Source organism: Trachinotus anak, unplaced genomic scaffold (assembly GCF_046630095.1).
Source record: "Trachinotus anak isolate AG129_WGS33_773 ecotype Australia unplaced genomic scaffold, CSIRO_AGI_Tana_v1 ptg000025l, whole genome shotgun sequence".
NCBI lineage: Eukaryota > Metazoa > Chordata > Actinopteri > Carangiformes > Carangidae > Trachinotus > Trachinotus anak.
This window is the reverse complement of record NW_027273876.1, coordinates 21,598,108-21,610,222: the sequence shown is the minus strand read 5'-3', so window position 1 is coordinate 21,610,222 and position 12,115 is coordinate 21,598,108. Positions and strand designations below refer to the sequence as shown.

The following is a 12,115-nucleotide window of genomic DNA, read 5'->3' as shown; positions in this document are numbered from 1 at the left end:
AATCCCAATCAGGTGCCAAAATGAACACTGCTGTCCAACACTGTAATCTGGAGGAGGAGAAAAACACTGCAGAGCCTCTACCTCCATGGTTGCACCATGGTTAATGCCTATAAATAGAACATCACGCTGTGTAGTGCTTTATCTGTGAAGCAACACACTGCTGTGGCCTGAAGTTTCCTTAATGTACAGCACTTCAGTTATCAGTCGCACAAAAGCTTTGGCCGGTTTCCTTTTCCTCATGTCGACTGCGCTGACCTGAGAGAGCGAGCGAGAATTCTTTTATTCTGGAAAAATCACACGGGTAATGTTTGTTTTTTAGCTGGGATACTGCAGGCTGTGAGACCAGGACACTTCCTCACTCAGAGCTTTTAAAACTCCAAAACCTAAACTGTGTCATTACTCTAAATGGGTTTTGCCCCATGCCCATAATAGTAAGTAAACAAGTTCCAAATCCACGAAAATATATGAAAACGCTGCGGCCTGAGCTCGCACTGCCATGCCGCAATCATGTTATTAATGGAAGAAACCAGATTGTTTGGATATCATATCCCCATGATAATTAAATCCAAATGTTTTGAAACTGAAGCTTATCCAGTACATGACTGTTGGCTGTATCACAGATGAATTGATTCAGTGTACGTAAATAAACACACGGATAAGAGGGTTTGTACACGACTGAAAGCAAACACTAACTATGTTTTTCTGTAAATCCATAGAGGCGAGTTATCATATTGTTATGACATCAGAATACCCTCATGAAGTCGAGTTAACCGGGACAGAAAAAGAAAGACAATGGACTTCAGCTCTTCAGATCAGCACCTATAACACACCAGTTTCTACAGCACACCACACAGTGTGAGCTCTGTCAGACCCTCTGTGAGTCCAGGGTCCTTTGTTACAGACAGACAAGTAAAGCTCTAAACCTCAACATTAGTCTCATAGTTTCACTCACCAACATATGCTGCTTGGGCAGCTGCTTTCCATAAACAGTAATTGGATTCACTTGTTTTAATTTGCTTCACTACTGTAGGCTCCGTCCATAACTCACTTCAGATACGTGAGCAACATTTCACGTCCAATTTCCTGCACAGTAATTACCCTCGAGGAGAGAGAGGGTGAGCGTCCTCACACCCGCTGCTGCAACTGTGAAGCATGCAAAGCTCACGGCCTGCCACCGCGCCGCTTTGCATGATGCTGATCTGACAGTGACTTCCTTCCTGCTGCTGGCAGCGTCGCTATCAATGGAAATAGCTGAGTGTCTCTTGGAATAATGATAATGACACACCCACAGGGAGCAGAAGACACTTTACATGCACACTGGTGTCATGGTGTCACTGAGTCAGATGCTGTTCCTGTGTCGTTTACATGGAACATAAAGTAACTTGGTCGTTCACGTCCATGTTTAATATCCTGTTGTTAATTCTGATGTGGGACGTCCTGCTGGTTCCCTCATCTCCTGTCACCGCTCTACTGTCAGCTCCTTCATAAAAGCATAAAATAAAAAATAATAATTATACCAACAATTATTTTAATATTATCCAGATTTCTGATCATTGGCAGTTGTGCAGGTGTCTTTAACACAACTTAAACCAAACCAAAACTTAGCTTAGCCACTTAGATGCGTCTCTGTTAGCTGGACCACAAATGCTGGTTTGTTTTTTTTCCAAAAATGCCAGAAGAAGAACTTGTGCAGTTGAGCCATTGAGTTTCAACAACTAGCTGGGTTAACACAGCAGAGATGACTCACATGGCTGGGCTACAAGCAAGGCAGGGGCTATGCTCATCTTCATGGTCTCTGACCATAAGACTCCATCGTTGTCATTTTTATGCCTTTATTGGACAAAACAGTGAAGATCAGGAAACACAGGGATAGAAAGAAGGAGAACGACGTGCAGCAAAGGGACTGGCACTCACCCCCCCCCCCCCCCCCCCCCCCCCCCCCCCCCCTTACTGTAATCACTCAATCAATCAATCAATCACTCAATCCATACCCCACCCCCCACGCCCCACACCCCCTCACACACATCTACACACAGAGCAATAAATGACTAAGTAATAAATAAAAAACTATAAAAATAAGACAAGAGTAACAGGAACTGAGGAAACACTGTGATGAATCTAATAAATTCATAAACTTTGCACTGAAGAAGACTGGAAGGAAAAGATTGAGAGATAAAGACAAAACAATAAAATACTGAAACAAAGGAGATGTACTGAAGTGAGTAAAACCAGACATAAAATGTAGGGTATTTAAAACCAAATAAAAATTAAGACAAAAAGTAAAGATAAAATAATAAAATCTTAAAGAGAGGAGATGTTTGGAAGAGAGCACGACCAGAAATAAAAGCAGGAATAGGATAAATAACCAGAAATAAAAGAAGGGTATTACAAGGAAAACAATCCAGAAAATTAACATAGAATAAAAGCACATCGCAATAAAACAGCCGGAAATGTATAAATAAATAGACAGATTAAATTCAATTAAAAGTCAGGTAGGTCTTCAGTTACGCTGTTGCTGCACAACCTGAGAAAATAACCCTGACGACATCATCAGGGTTATTTTCTGAAACTTGACAAAACTCCTCCAGAGAAGAAATGAGCTGATGTCCCTTTATCAGAACTGTTCATAGCAGTTTTCTGATGTAGTCGCACCAGTGAGGAATCAAGCAGCAACAGCTCCTGCATTTACACGCTCGACATCTCAAACTGCCTCCACAGTGTGTAACACTACCTGGTTGCGTTGACACTTTGTGTTTGTGATGTGAGATAACTACAGGCTTCCTACACACTGAATTAAAATGATCTTCCTCCAGACGAGTGTTTTCTCTGAGAAATAATCTGCGTCCATATTAACACGTCTGAAAACGCCTATCACATGACCATTCGCCTACACTGGGCTGATGTAACAGGAAGCAGATCGTCTGCTCTGACGGTGGTTGTTCAAGGTGCAGAACAAGATGCAGCAATGGTGAAAAGTAAAGATGAAGAGGTGGAGCTGAAAACACCACGAGCATGAGGCGGGAAATGTCACAACTGCATCATCATTTCCGAGGGTCTCAGTTTCTGTCTGTCCAGACTAAAACTCAACCCCAGAGGTTTCAAACTAAAACTCTGAACTAGAACTCTGAACTCTGAAAGTCTCCGTTTAATGGACTCAAAAACTCCGGAGCAGTGTGGACCCCAAACGTATCATCTGTTTTCAAGCTAACATGTATCAGTGTGAATGTAGCTGTAGTGTAACAGTGTAAACGGGCAACTTGCCACCTGCGAAAGTCTGCTCCATGGTGTAAGTATTCAGTAGTAAATGACCTGTCACTTCCTACAGTGACCTCATTACCACATTACATGCTAACATTTAAACTGTGTTTCATCTGAATCCATCGAATGTGCATGAAAATAAAATACAACTGAACTGAAATGTGGTGCAGGGCTGAAACCATAGAAGCCAAAGGTCCGGGCTCCACTGACAGTTATGGAGGAGGGAGGAAATAAAGAGTCTGTGACACAAGATACAAGATACAGAGAAAACATGTCAGTGTTTAGGGGATACTGGAGAATCCCCTGGCCTGGAATTAGCTTCCTCACATTAATGTTAACAAAAACTGTTATTAAATGATCACTCAAAAACTATTTCAACTGATGTGAGAGGCTCATCTCATGAGCAAGTTTACTATAAATAGTCATCTCTGTTGCTGTTGTTGACCTAAATGACCAGTGGTTTCTTTGGAAAACACATAATGCCACTGGAATGAGAGGCAAAAGATGCTGCCTTCAAGTGTTGTCAGAAACACTGTAATTATTCAAAGCTGTATTCATGTTTTATGTGTTGTATAACAACCTACAGTAACAAATACAAATGAACTGGGCGAGACTGAGCACAGAGCTTCAGCTGTGTTAACTTAAAAGGATGCAGTTCATTATGATTGCTGAGTATTTCCCTCTGAAACACAGAATAGTAGCAGCATAAACCAGTATATTACTCAAGTAAAAACTATGCCCATTACATGGACTAGTTTCATTACACCACTGACATTTATTATGTTTTCATTTTTTTCAGGTTTTTCATTTTATTTGTCATCCCTTTTAATTTAATTGTTCTATGACAGTGTTATCTAAGAAATGAAAATAAAACTCACACAGTGTGTGTACCAGCTACCTGTCTGTCTGTCAACTCATCTGCCTATCAGAGTGTGACAGCCCCCACCCGTCACTCAAAGAGGACACACCCTCAACTCTCCATCACTTTAGTCCTTAATAAAAATAAAAATTGTACCAGGCTGTAAACATGTTTCTTTCTGCTGTAAAGTTGGACATGTGAACATGGGAGTCTCTGGGACTGACTCCCTGCTGGAGCCAGACTCTGGTGGTCATTAGAGGAACTGTTTCAGACCTGGAGGTTTTGGAGTCGTTTAAAGACACATGTCAGCTGAGTACTGGAGGTAAAGTAGCAGGTGATATATTTTCTGATGCTGAGTAATTAGTAGTAACGTGTGTGAGTGGCTGAACAGTCCAACACTGCTTCACAACAACATTCAACAGACTGTATTTAGCTAAACTGACGATGTCAAGTTAAGTTGTGTTGGAGCAGCTCATCAGGTAAAGTGACGTCCTGTTGTGGTGAAGTGCTTTAACTCTACCTGCGTGAAACTGTTGTGACTGATCGTTGTGATGGATCGTTTCACTGCTGCTGTGTCCGACTCCATCTTCCTCACAAAACTGTAAATCTGATGACGACGACGACGATGATGAAAGTAAATGCTATCAAATCAACACGTTTGTCAGTGTCCTAATATAGACATCGTGGTGATGTCATAAGTAGCTGTAGGAGGGAAACTCTGCGGAGGTAACAACACGCTAAGCACGACCTCCTGACGTTGCTAACTTGAACCAAGTTTATTAGGAAAACAGCAACACTGCAAACAACTTAGCCTCTGCACCGTCCTGTCAACAGTGCTTTTAATTTAACGAATGACCAAGTGTTTACCCCATGATTCCCTTGTTCTTACTGAAGAACAGCTCTGGAGGCAGTGACCAAATGTGAAGTCGGGAACACTAACAATAAACACACATTTCCTGTATCAAGTATATCGCTATCTCACAGCGACTGTCACAGCTTCTCGCCCACAAACATTACTGTTATTCCATCGTTGGAGGCAACGAGTCGTCCAGCTTTGTTTGACAGTCTAACTCTTGAATAACATTACTATAAAAAGTAATTGGTTTTGCTGTTGTGGACCCATGTGACCAGAGATTTCACTGGAAACATGTCACTGGAGAGAGAATTAACACAAGCTCCTCTCGGAGCTTAACAAAGTCTTAACAAAACAACATATGTATTTCACCTCGTCTTCATGTACATATATTTACACTCTGTCTTCTCTTTTGCGTCTCTTCTTTACACCCCTTATTTAATCCTAATAAGTTCCATGGACACGGACACACGTCACCGCTCCTTCTATCACAACCTGGAGGTTCCTGTGACGGTTCCGATTTGGCTCGGTGTTGGTGGAATGACCAGAGGGAAATGTTTGGAAGGTTTTAGTCTGGTTTCACCCACCAGATCATCTCTAGACGTGCCCTGCAGGACCAGCTGTGTGCCTTCCTGCTGCATCCTGCCTCCATCTGTCGAGGCTCTGAGGCAGTGATGGTGAGGCTGAATTCAGCTGCACCTACGGGTGCTGGACTCACTGGCAGGGACTCAGATGCTCTTTTTCTAGTTGATCACAAACCTTTGGTTTCTAGGTTTCTAGACGGACAACGGTCCGTGGCTAGCTCAGCTTGATGCATTGCTCCGTGCTCCCTTCATTAGCATGTTAGCTTTAGCACTGGATATGCAGATATGCAGCAAAGCCTTCATGCACACAGGAAAACACATATTCCACAGCAGGAATATAAGCTCCACACTCGATAAAGTTTAGTTTTGAGACTTTTGTGAAACTTTAACAGACGTGCTTATGAAAAGATGAAAGTTTCAGTCACGTGGAAATCATTCACAAAAGAATTTTGCTATGAAGAAATTTGTTTTACACAAGAGGGTTGATATTAGACGATGTAAAACCCTAATTGAGGGGTTTTTTTAGGGTTAAGGTTCTGGACAGATTATGGTTAAAGCAAATAAAATAAAATATGGTTGAGGTTGGGCAACTAAAACACTTATAAGACTGATGAAAGTTGGATTTGTCAGGTGTGAATGTGATTCCTTAGGATGCTGGATCTCATATCGTACTACAGAAATTATATCAAGGTGTCTTTCCCCAGAATACTTTGGGTCTGTACCATAGCTACCTCCCTGTACTCCCTCGCCGCAGGAATGATTCATCTGGACAGAGGAATTCTCATCCTTGTGTCCTTGTGTTTCGGGAAAGTCCAGGATGCAAGAGATGAGTTTTTAATGATTTAGATTTGATTTTCCCTTGGATAATCATCTAACCATATCTTGATATGTTGTTGGTAATTTACTTTAAATGGTCATTTCTTCTATTAGCATGAGCAGAAATTTCATTGGAAAAATAACAACAGTGCAATGGAAGCCAATTATACGCCCTCAGATGTTTTCAGAAGCATCATATTTATCATAACTTTCATTCATATCACACAGATTATAACCACAATAATGTAAAATCAAAGTGGGAGTTCTTGGGTCATGGGATGTGGGGGGGAGAGAGCTTCTCATGTCCAGCGTGAACTCAGCTGGGGACATTTCACTATAATTTGTCATTTTTTGGCATTTTATCCATAAATGTATATTTTGCAAAAGTCTGATTTTGTCTTGTGATGCAGTTTTAACTTTACTAAATGATTGACCAGTGTGGGGCAGTAATGTTGCAACATGTAGGAGCATTAATGGTTTAACTACATTTCTCAGTACCGTGGTGGTAACTGTGTGAAGAAGTGTTTCTGAAGCTCACACATGGTTGATGTTTCTGCTGCCATCAGAAAAAACAGCACAGAAACACTTCAGTAAGATGGTGACACAGGGGAGCCAGGGAGTAAGGACACACAAGCGACAGAGGGAACCAGTAACATACAAATCTGTTTGACTGACAGTTACATCGATCACTGACAAGACATGAAGTTGGTTCAATGTAAGATAATTCATTTTCAAAAGTAGATTCTGATGTAGTGAACTACTTTTGCTTCGGAGTGAGTGGCAGCTCAGCTCGTTACACCTTCCAAGTAGCTCGTCCAACACTGTTAAAGGCCTCATACAAAGACAAGCATTCTGCTACATCATTTCTACAACTAGAATTATCTCCGTGACTCAGACTTGTTTCAGATCACATCCCTGACTCATAAAATATGAACCATGAAATTTTGTCATAATTGCTGTGAAGTCTTGAGTAATGGCTAAAAAGTGTTTTGTGAGGTCACACCGACCTTGACCTTTGACCTTTGACCACCCAAATCTAAAGTGGGAAGTTGTGCCAGGTTGGAAGGGCTCCCCTTGAGGAGTTTGAGATATTGTGTTTGCAAGGCCAAAATCATGTTCTGTGAGGTCACCATGACCTTTGACCTGTGACCACCAAAATCAAACAAGTTCATCCTTGAGTCCAAGTGAATGGAAAATTTAAAGAAGTTCTGCCAAGGTGTTACTTAGATATCATGTGACGGACGGACAACCTGAAAACAAAAAGCCTGACTGTCGCTGATTGGAGGAATAATAAGACAACAACACAATCACTGCTGGAACTATGAACTATGAACTATGACCAACTGCAAAAGTAGGAGCACGCAAGTGTCACTTGAGGCAAACGCCAATAACGGCGTCCAAACACATGTAGGTGAGTAAACTGACTCCATCAGCGTTTTCTGAGCCACAGCATCTCAAATACTCAGACCTGTGTTCACTGATTTTTGGCCACATGGGGGCAGCAGAAACAACCTGCACACAACAAGCTGCAACCATGTTAGCAAACTACAACAACTACAGCAACTACAGAGCAACATTAGCATTCATATGGAGCCTGGAGGTGTAAATGCTCATGTTTTTACAGGGACAGATTCAAATGTCCTGAATGTTTGGTTGATAAACACAAAAATAACCAACATTGCATGTAATTATATAAGAGTCTCTGCTATAGTGGTGTAAATAAATGCCACCCTTTCAATAACCAAAACAGGCTGGTAGGTGGATGAGTGGAGTTAAAAGTGAAACGTGAAGTGAAGAAAGTGAAGAATCACTCATCTCTTGGTTGTTCGCAGTGTAAAGTCACTCAAAAATACCACATTAACATGAGCCCAGAGGCCGACGCACAATCCCACAGTTACACATGTACAATGAAAACAGACTTAACGTTACAGCACGAGTGGAATCACTAAGCCGTCAGACAGGACGGTGACCTGCACAGTGATCTGCTGAGCTAAAGTCAGTTCTGCTCACAATGGTTGTGAAGACATTTCACAAAAAAAGAAAAAAAAAAGTGTGAACGTCATAGCGGCACAAGAGGTAAAGTTAGAGGATTAAATTCATCCTCTGCCAACCATGAACATCTCTGCAGAAGTTTGTGCTATAAAATATTTCTTTAGAAAAGTAAAACTGACTCTGACGTGCTGGTGGCGTCAGATAAACAGAGCATCACCAGTCAGTGGATTCATCCTCTTGAGATCATGAATGTCTTAACAAGATGTTACGGCAACAGAAGTTTGTGACAACCCCGCCTCTTTTGGCTGCTTGTCTTTGTGTGTTTTGTATTGCAGGTGCCCAGTGGGTGTGGCCGGGAACACCTGGGCCCAGTGTCCTCACTACTATAAACTCTCCCTCTGAGCTGAGCCGTGGGGGAGAGAGGAGGGGAAACGCTGCTCCTGGTGCTCCACGCTCCTTGCTTGTTTTTGGGGTTTTTTTTCCCAACCAACACTTCATCTCTTATGGCTTCACCCAGGCAACACTACTACACTACTGATGACTTTCACACCGCATAACCTTTTGATGTTAATGGTATGATTTAACTCTTTGTGTCTCCTCCCATTATTTGTCATGGGTTTTGAGTCATGCTGCTTGTTCAGCCAAACAAATTTTACTGAACAGTGACCAACATGTCTGTCTCCTCTGTCTCTAAATATATTTCATCTGACTGGGTTCCTCTCAGGCAGAGGGATGGAGGCCTGTAGGTGAGTTTCTGCCAGAGGAACCTCAGGTGGGGTGTTATTATCATCTTTTATAGCCACTTGTTCAAGCATGTTTTATAGTCCTGCCTTTGATTGTAACATCTTTACCTCATTTTGTGTTTCATATATATTTTTAAACAGTTTGAACTCTTTTTCATTCCCTCTCTTTATTCGTACAGTTTTATGATTTCCTCTGAAAACATTTTGTAAACTAAGATTTTAGAGATGTGCAGTATAAATGATTCCTTGGTCGTCCTGTTGTTTATTAGCGACGCTTTTCCTCGTGGTGATCACCAACCCAGTTTGGGAGATTACCCACCTTTTCATTTCCAACTACATCACCGGTTGGATGAAACACCGGAGTGAGTAAGAAATTGGAAGCATGTGTTATTTTTTTTTTTTGCATGTTTCATGATGTCTCAGTCTGGCGAACCAACAGCCACATTATCCTCTTACATGTTTGCACTACATTTCATTCACATGCTGCAAACAAATGTTATGATGTGCTGTCAGAAGCAGGGGGAACGTCATGGAGCTGCTCCACGATGGGCAACCATAAAACAAACCAATCTGAGGTAAACATAATAAGCATCCTGATCAGACTGTTACCTGAAGGACGCCCATATCAAACCATCTGTTTAAACTAGAAGCAGATTTCTGTGGATAGTAAGACTTGCCCCCTTTGATTGAATCAGGTCAATGAGCTGAATATCAAATTTTTGATCAGAACATTGTGGTGGATAGTTTGCAGTAACGTCACCACATACTTTGTGGTGACTCACAGGCTGGAGGCTTGAGGGCTGAAAAAAAGGAGGTATGGAATGACCTTATGATGTTGTAATTCAACGTAGAGCATGTCACTTTTTCTAAAAATAACAGCCAGTTCAGACTGAAATAGCAGCTCTATTTCTGTTTGGTGTTTCTGTTGGACGCCTCTGGTGCGCTCTCTACGGGGTGCACATGCTAGCAGGGGAGAGTAAGAGGAAGGGAGAGAATGTGTTGTTTTGTTTTTCATTCTTTCCCCCTTGAAACAGGCGGGGGAAATCTGGAGAAAAAAAAAAAAAAGAAGCAGGGAGCAGCCGGAACCTTTTCAATCATCCCTGCAAACTACCCACAGTCGTCGAAACCATTAAACTCTCAGTGTGAGACGAGTCTCCTCTTCCAGTGGTAAAGACAGCACATTCTTTAGCAGGAAAGCTGGTCATCTGATTTAGGGCCGGGGTCCCAGCTCACTGGGCTCTACAGTATGTCATCCCAGTCAACAAGTGCTCTAATGACTGGGAGCAAATTGATACCATTTGTCTCAGAAAGCTGCCCTCGGCCTGATCACCGGGTTTAAGCTTACAGCTAAGCCCTCGACGTGTTTCATGATTACGATGAAGGTCAAGAATTATATCATTTTTCTCTGTGATTCTTTTTGCTCCGTCTGTTTGGAGACGCAGAGCTATGAATCATCGCTGCATGAATATATTACTCATTCTCCTCAAGCTGACAAAGTGTAGCCCCTTTGGCCCCTCCGCCGTCACCCCGTTCACCCCCCGACACCCACTCCCTCTCTGGTCCACGCACAGCTGATGTACCCTGTTTAGGTTGACTTACCTTTAAAAGCCTCCCAGCTATAACAACTTCCTACAGCCTTTTTCTGTCCCAAACACAGACGCAGGAATGTGTGTTTTACAAAAACAGACTAAATCGACTACACAGGACATTAGACCACAACATAGGCCGACAGTGAGTACAGCAACAGAACTGCATGTTCTAACTACAGCTCCCATTCTTAGCACAGGTGGTTCAGCTCACAGCAAGTTTCCACCTGCTCCATGTAAATATAAATGTAACACAAATACACAACCCTGGTTTCTAAAGATACGACACATGAAACAAAACCTCTGTCTTAATTTAGGACCAACATCAGGAGACAATGTTTTTACTGAACTCGTCACAGCCGACACAAAACACTGATACTGAACATGTCTGCAAAATGTTCACTGTCAGTTTATTTCTTTTGTTCTCTTTACCATGTCTGCACATGTCAATTAAAGCACAATTAATGTTTTTATGGTGATATGTGGGCAGCTATTAGCATTTGAATGAGGTTAGGAAAAGATCTTGTCCCTGTTTGAATATTAAAAACTTCACACTTGCCCACCTTTTTTTTTAATTATTATTTGTTTCAGTTTTATGAGATGTTTTTTGCCTCCTGTTTTCACCAGTGTTCATTTGCTATTATTCAAAAGCTACTGAACTGATATGAACCGACCTTGGTGGCAGGATGGGGCAGGTCCAGATAAATTACTATAAATTTGAATTTTTTTCTTTGAAGTCTGGTGTATGTTGTTTGAAATTGTCTTTGGCAGAGGTTCATGGTTTCTCGGTGCCTTTCTTTGTTTTTTTGTTCTGAACTGATTTGCACCGTTAAAGGGGCAGATCCAGGAATTTTTACCACTTTCATTAACTTTGCGATGTCGGACATTTTTCCAATATTTTTGTCAATTTCTCAGGAAATAATTGTGATGTAAAAATGAGACATATTTATGGTGTTGAGCTCTATGTGTTTGTACAGTGAGATTGTTTGTCCTTGGTGGAACAGGAACATTAGCTTCATTTAAGTCATGTTTCCAATAAATATTACAATACTCTGTTCAGCTCTGTTTTGGTCTCCACCTACACCAGGTGGAGACAGATGATGGAGCAGAGTTACAGGCCTGAAAAACAAGACAATGAGCTAAAAGTTCATGAGGAGCTAAAAGACTCTGCAGAGCTCTTCTCTTTTTGTCACTTTAAGCAACAACTTTGAAGAATTCACATTTGAACCACGCTGAAAATAAGCATCTACTCTTCATTAAATCCTAATCAAAGGTTTTGAGCCTCTGTGTTGAGCCAACATTGGTTTTGGTTGTATTTGACCTTTTCAGACTGAACTATGAAGCATTTTTTTTCACAGTACACAATGATTTGATCCAAAATACTGACTAGTGCAACTCTAACCAAGTGTTTTAGTAGCACGACT

The 12,115-nt window shown here is 41.6% G+C and overlaps 1 protein-coding gene across 5 annotated transcripts in view; it reads right to left on the bottom strand.

The window, feature by feature from the left end:
* The window catches only part of myocd (myocardin), a 114,942-nt gene extending 113,810 nt beyond the window's left edge, over positions 1-1,132 (bottom strand). For all 5 annotated transcript variants that reach the window (XM_071462148.1, XM_071462149.1, XM_071462150.1 and 2 more), the window contains exon 1: positions 953-1,132. The gene's annotated coding sequence lies outside the window, so the exon portion shown is untranslated. The remainder of the gene's footprint in view (positions 1-952) is intronic.
* Between the last annotated feature and the right edge of the window lie 10,983 nt (positions 1,133-12,115).